Source organism: Aethalodelphis obliquidens, unplaced genomic scaffold (assembly GCF_003676395.1).
Source record: "Aethalodelphis obliquidens isolate GAN/ISIS:26980383/991018 unplaced genomic scaffold, ASM367639v1 scaffold95, whole genome shotgun sequence".
Classification (NCBI taxonomy): Eukaryota; Metazoa; Chordata; class Mammalia; order Artiodactyla; family Delphinidae; genus Aethalodelphis; species Aethalodelphis obliquidens.
In genome coordinates this window covers 4482248-4489139 of record NW_020838039.1, presented here as the reverse complement: position 1 = coordinate 4489139, position 6892 = coordinate 4482248, and the positions used below count along the sequence as shown (strand labels likewise).

Here is a 6892-nt window from a genome sequence, read left to right as displayed (position 1 = left end):
ATGAAGAGTGGCCCCCGCTTGCCACAACTAGAGAAAGCCCTTGCACAGAAACGAAGACCCAACACAGCAAAAAATAAAAATAAATTAATTAAAAGAAGGCTCAACATTTAAAAAACAAAAAAAGTCCCAATGCCTGATCAAAGTTCCCATCTAATCTGGCCTCTGCCTAATCTCTTCCTGGCTCCCTGCTCTGGAGCACGCCAGGTTTCCTCCTGCCTCAGGGCCTTTGCATTGGCTGCTTACCTCTGCCAGGATTTTTTCCCTCCTGGATTGTATACTTAGACCTGAGTTTCTCTTCAAAGAGATCTCATCACTCTTTAGTTATCTTTCTTTGACCCAAGAGATTACATGAGGATGGTTTGTTATATGCTGTCCTAGGACTGTCTTACCGACTTTCACTGCAGTTACGTCAGTGTGTAATTACGTGCTCACTCTTTTGGGTGATTAATGTTCCTCCTCCTTACCAGACTGAGAGGTGCATGAGTGTCATTGTTTGCACTTTGTAACCTCAGTGCTTACTTAACAGAATTGCTTTTTAGGCACTCCATAAATTTTTGTCAGGTGAATGAATGAATAATGAATTGCCATGAAGAGGTCTGAGTAGTTTCTGTGAGACAGATTAGACATAAGGGAAATAATGCATTTACCTGATGATTATTTCCCAGTGTACCCTTTATTTTTCTGTACCCTCCTATAAGTTTCACCAGTTCCCTACAAGATTCACAAGGAATTGACTATTTATTATTAGGCAGAAATGTTTAATGATGTTGGTAGCTACTTAAAATGAGATTCAGCATGAAAAGTATATCTATTTTTTACTTTGCTTTGTTAAAAACCTTTTATACTCAGATCTTAGACCAAATATTTTGGTTTGTGTTTCCTTTGAGAAAAATGATCTATCCAATATGTATAATGAAAATATTACAACTGTTTATTATGATGCTCAGATAATTCCCATGGTCTTCTATTTTCTAGTCATCTTTCTAATATATTTTTCTTATATTAATTAAATATAATTAATTAATTATAATTAATTAGGTTCTTTTATATTAATTAAATTTCTCTAAGAGAATTTTTTCTCTTATATTAATTAGTTTTATATCAGTATTTCAGAAAATATAAAATTACAAAATTTTCATTGAAGATAAGTTTTGCACATTAGTGGATCTCACTAGCTTTTTATCTTAGGCATCTTTAAGGATTGTTATCTCTTCTTATTTCTTTTGACCTGGATTTTGTTATTATTTGTTTGGTGGCTTTTCTTGCTGAGTCACATTGTGCAGTTGGGTTTCATGCATTTTTTAAGCCCTTGGGAGAGGTTAAATCCCGTTAAGAAGAAGAATTTTTTTGGTAGTGTTTAACACTTGGTAGTGTTTAACACTTATCCTTCTTGAAAAACAATAAAATGTGCCACTGCTTTCTATCCTTTACCCCAGTATGATACATTCCTTGAGCAACTGGTAGTGTTGATCATATTTGTAGCTGATAGTCCTACAGAATTTTAAGGCTCTTGGGGCCTCTTGAGAGCATCAAGATGTTAGTGGGATGAATCTGACTGTCCCACCTGGGGGCAGCAAGGCCAGGTTTCAAGCTCTCATTTTCACACTTAGTAGTTATGTGAGCTGGAATATTCTGAGTTTGTCTTCTCATCTGTAATAAACAGTAAACAGTCACAAAACTGAGTGTAGTTTAAATGAGACAATACTTCACAGTGCTAGGAGGACAAATCTGTTGGTCGTGAATCTTCTTTTCATATTATAGCTGATGAAGCCCAGATCCAGACAAATCTGGGAGCTTTAAGCCTGTGTAAATACACTGGCAGAGCTGTGGGCCCAGGTCTTCTACACTGCATGTTCCCATTCCACTATATTTAATTGATACGTGATTGTAATTTTTGCTTTTAATGAAAATATAATTATAGAATGGGTTGGTAAATGCTATATTGGTTGAATAGAAACAAAACCCTGTATGATCTAATATAATGATTTCCACTGGTGCTTGAACCTTAGTGCACATTAGAATCATTTGGGAAACTTTTTAAAAATCCTAATGTCCAGGCTATACCCCATTCCAATTACAACACAGTATCTGAGGGTGGGACCCAAGAATGATTTTTTTTTAATGACTTCCTATGTAATTTTGTACACATAATTTGCCAAAACACAGCTGAGAATACTCCAAACCTTCTCTAGGACAGTTTTTAAAGGTCTGTTCTTCTGTTAACAGATCATATATCTTGGGGACTGTGTTAAGTGCCTCTTTATGGGTTTGTTTTCTGATATATTTTCCCTTCTTCCTATTGAAATACACCACAGACCTCACATCTTTTGGTCACTTCATCCGTGTCACTAACCTGAATGCTGCTGCATCCCAAAGAGGTCAATGCCTTATTTGCGAGCATCTCCAGATGTCTCTTAACAATGCATCCTGCAAAGATAACAGAGAAGGGCTCTTCTTTCAATAGCACCTGGTGTCCACATTTAATTCAGCAGGCATTAATGGCTTTTATTTTAATCCTTTAATTAAATTTTTCCCTCTGGTATAAATCTAGGCTTTCTGGAACGAGGGGTGGGAGTCTTTGAGGAGACGGTACTGCCCCTTGCAGATTTAGGCAGAGATTTGTGTGCGGACCCACCTGGGTAGTTTATATACGATAGGGTGATGACATGGAAGAGTCTACTTCAGCCTTCTTCGTTATTTAAAATATGAACTGGACCATTGATTTTTCAGTTGTTTTCTTTCCATACCTCAGAATTTCCTATAAGGGACTGAAAGATGCCAGGGTTGCTTATGTGTTACTGTTTCATTTCTGACAGTTTCTATTTCTCACAGAGGATCAGAGCAGGGCTGGAAACAGCTAATTTATTATCTACTGTAAAATGAGAATGTGATGTAAATGTGCAGACAGTGTTTACCAGTTGAGGTCCTGAGGGAACGATCCATATATTTTCTTTTTTTTTTTTAAACACCTTTATTGGAGTATAACACCTTTATTGGAGTATAATTGCTTTACAATAATGGTGTGTTAGTTTCTGCTTTATAACAAAGTGAATCAGTTATACATATACATATGTCGCCATATCTCTTCCCTCTTGCATCTCCCTCCCTCCCACCCTCCCTATCCCACCCCTCTACGTGGTCACAGAGCACCGAGCTGATCTCCCTGTGCTATGCGGCTGCTTTCCACTAGCCATTTTACATTTGGTAGTGTATGTATGTCAATGGCACTCTCTCACTTTGTCCCAGCTTACCCTTCCCCCTTCCCCATGTTCTCAAGTCCACTCTCTATGTCTACGTCTTTATTCCTGCCCTGCCACTAGGTTCACCAATACCATTTTTTTAATATTCCATATATATGTGTTAGCATGCGGTATTTGTTTTTCTCTTTCTGACTTACTTCACTTTGTATGACAGACTCTAGGTCCATCCACCTCACTACAAATAATTTTGTTTGTTTTTTATGGCTGAGTAATATTCCATTGTATATATGTGCCACATCTTCTTTATCCATTCATCTGTCGATGGACACTTAGGTTGCTTCCATGTCCTGGCTGTTGTAAATAGTGCTGCAATGAACATTGTGGTACATGACTCTTTTTGAATTATGGTTTTCTCAGGGTATATGCCCCGTAGTGGGATTGCTGGGTAGTTCTATTTTTAGTTTTTTAAGGAACCTCCATACTGTTCTCCATAGTGATTGTATCAATTTACATTCCCACAATTTATTTTTAATGAATGGAAAAGCTTTCCATATAGAAAAGCAAAGTAGATACATGTGATTTTATGTAAGTTTTGTATCATCTGACTCCGGGAAAATCTTTTGCCTGACTGAAAGACTGATGGCTCCCGGTGGTACTGGGTGACCATGCCTATAATCCTCGTGGCTGACAAGAGAGAGCAACAAGGAGAAAGGAGGTCAGGGAATGAGGAAAGGAAGCCTTGCGAGGCAGAAACTATGAGAGTGAGAGTGCAAGCTCCCACCTGCACCTAAACAGGCAGAGTGCCTAGGGCCAAGGGCAGAATTCTTTTTTCTTTTTTTTTTTTTTTTGCGGTACGCGGGCCTCTCACTGTTGTGGCCTCTCTCGTTGCGGAGCACAGGCTCCGGACGCGCAGGCTCAGTGGCCATGGCTCATAGGCCCAGTCGCTCCGCGGCATGTGAGATCTTCCCGGACCGGGGCACGAACCCGTGTCCCCTGCATCGGCAGGCGGACTCTCAACCACTGCGTCACCAGGGAAGCCCCAGAGGCAGAATTCTTTAACAGCAGAAACTCTCCCACCCACCCTACAAACATACTCAATAACATTCTGTGTGTTACTTCTTCCCTTCCTTGAAATCCCTTCAATGGAATGTCTGTTTGCATTCTCATGCCGGAGGTTGCAGATGGACGGACAAGCAGGCCGTGGAGAGTAAGCACATAAAAGAGGAGCCACCTTTGATTATCTTTTTTACCAGTTTCTTGGTTTCATTTTAAAACTGCTTTCTCTGGTAAAAGAAACAAAAAAACTTACATGCTATCTAATATATATGTATATATATATTCAGATCAGCCAAATCACCCCTGGCCATTAAAGGAGAGACAGCTGTTATGGTCAGATCGCCCTCACATCCTCAGTGCCTGTTTTCTGTAGGAACCTTCCATGAATTCTCTGCTCTTCATTTATGACCATGTTTTCCAAATGTATAATGTCTACAAAAGGTATGAAAAGTTTAGGACTTATGATAATAATACTCAGTATTGGCAGTACCCACACTGAGCCCTTCATTGCTCATTGCTTTTCTCACTGACCATGGAGTTTGAGGGTGACAGGGGAGGACCTTCAAGAGACAGAGGAGGGCTTCCCTGGTGGCACAGTGGTTGAGAGTCCGCCTGCTGATGCAGGGGACACGGGTTCGTGCCCCGGTCTGGGAGGATCCCACATGCTGCGGAGCGGCTGGGCCCGTGAGCCATGGCCGCTGACCCTGCGCGTCTGCACTCCGCAATGGGAGAGGCCACAACAGTGAGAGGCCCGTGTACCACAAAAAAAAAAAAAAAAAAAAAATAGATGACAGAGGAGTGAGACATGGAGATCACCGTTCTCCCCCAAAATACATCAAAGATACATCTACATGTGGAACAACTCCTACAGAACACGGACTTAACACTGGTAGAAGACCTCAGACTTCCCAAAAGGCAAGAAACTCCCTATGTCCGTGGCCATGTGGCTGACAGGGTCTTGGTGCTCCGGCCGGGTGTCAGGCCTGAACTTCTGAGGTGGGAGAGCCAAATTCAGGACATTAAGCCACCAGAGCCAACCTGACCCTATGTAATTTCAATTGGCGAGAGGTCTCCCAGAGATCTCCGTCTCAATGCTAAGACCCAGCTCCACTCAATGACCAGCAAGCTCCCATGCTGGACACCCCATGCCAAACAACTAGCAAGATAGGAACACATTCTCGTCCATTAGCAGAGTGGCTGCCTAAAATCATAAGGTCACAGACATCCCAAAATACACCACCGGACATGGTCCTGCCCACCAGAAAGACAAGATCCAGCCTCATCCACCAGAACACAGGCACCAGTCCCCTCCACCAGGAAGCCTACACAACCCATTGAACCAAACTTACCCACTGGGGGGCAGACACCAAAAACAATGGGAACTACGAACCTGCAACCGGCAAAAAGGAGACCCCAAACACAGTAAGTTAAGCAAAATGAGAAGACAGGTGTCCGAGTGCCAGTGGAAGCTGAAGGGGCTGGAGGTGGCCAAGGGCGAGGGCAGCTGTAACGGTTGCAGGCTAAGGCACAGCAGCTGCGCAAGGAGGAGCGCAGCTGGGAGCAGAAGCTAGAGGAGATGTGCAGGAACGAGAAGAGCATGCCTTGGAACGTGGACACGCTCAGCAAGGACGGCTTCAGCAAGAGCATGGTCAATACCAAGCCTGAGCAGGCGGAGGTGGAGTTGGAGGAGGTGAGGGAGCAGAAACACAAAACCTTCATGGAAAAGTATGAGAAACAGATCAAGCACTTCAGCATGCTCCACTGCTGGGATGACAGCCAGAAGTACCTGTTGGACAACATCCACCTGGTGTGCAGGGAGACCGCCAACTACCTGGTTATTTGGTGCTTTGACCTAAAGGCGGAGGAGAAATGTGCACTGATGGAGCAGGTGGCCCACCAGACCATTGTCATGCAGTTCATCCTGGAGCTGGCCAAGAACCTGAAGGTGGACCCTCATGCCTGCTTCTGGCAGTTCTTCACCAAGATCAAGACTGCCGACCGTCAGTACATGGAGGGCTTCAATGATGAGCTGGAGGCCTTCAAAGACTGCATGCGGGGCCGGGCCAAGCTGCGCATCAAGAAGGTCATGAAGGAGTACGAGGAGGAGGAGTGAAAGCAGAAGCTTGGCCGAGCAGCCTGGACCCCATCGAGGTATACGAGTCCCTCCCTGAGGAACTCCAGAAATGCTTTGAGGTGAATGATGTGCAGATTCTACAAGATGCTGTCAGCAAGATGGATCCCACCAACATGAAGTACAACATGCATCATTGCATCAACTCCAGCCTCTGGGTCCCCAACTCCAAGTCCAACGAGGCCAAGGAGGAGGAGGAGACGAGTCCCAGGGACCCTTTGCTGGAAGCCTCCAAGCCAGGTGATGAGAAAGATGTCAGCACATGACCCACCTCAGCTGACTGACTGCAGGTCCCTGTGTGCCCCTTTTCAGAAAACAAAAATAGACACCAACTCCCTAGCTCCTGGCTTCCTCCACTTTGGCTGCTCCCCCACCTAGCCTGTAGGGGCCTGCCCAACCTCTTCACCACCGCCATATCCCCAGTGCTCATCCAAGTCTTTACTTTGAGTCAAGGGACTTCACTGCCTGCAGGTCACCCCACTTCAGCATTATGCAAAAGGCTCAG

At 43.7% G+C, this 6892-nt stretch overlaps 1 pseudogene; it reads left to right on the top strand.

Annotated features, from left to right (window-relative positions):
- Positions 1-5692: 5692 nt before the first annotated feature.
- LOC113614403 (hsp90 co-chaperone Cdc37 pseudogene) lies at positions 5693-6653 on the top strand (annotated as a pseudogene).
- Positions 6654-6892: the final 239 nt, after the last annotated feature.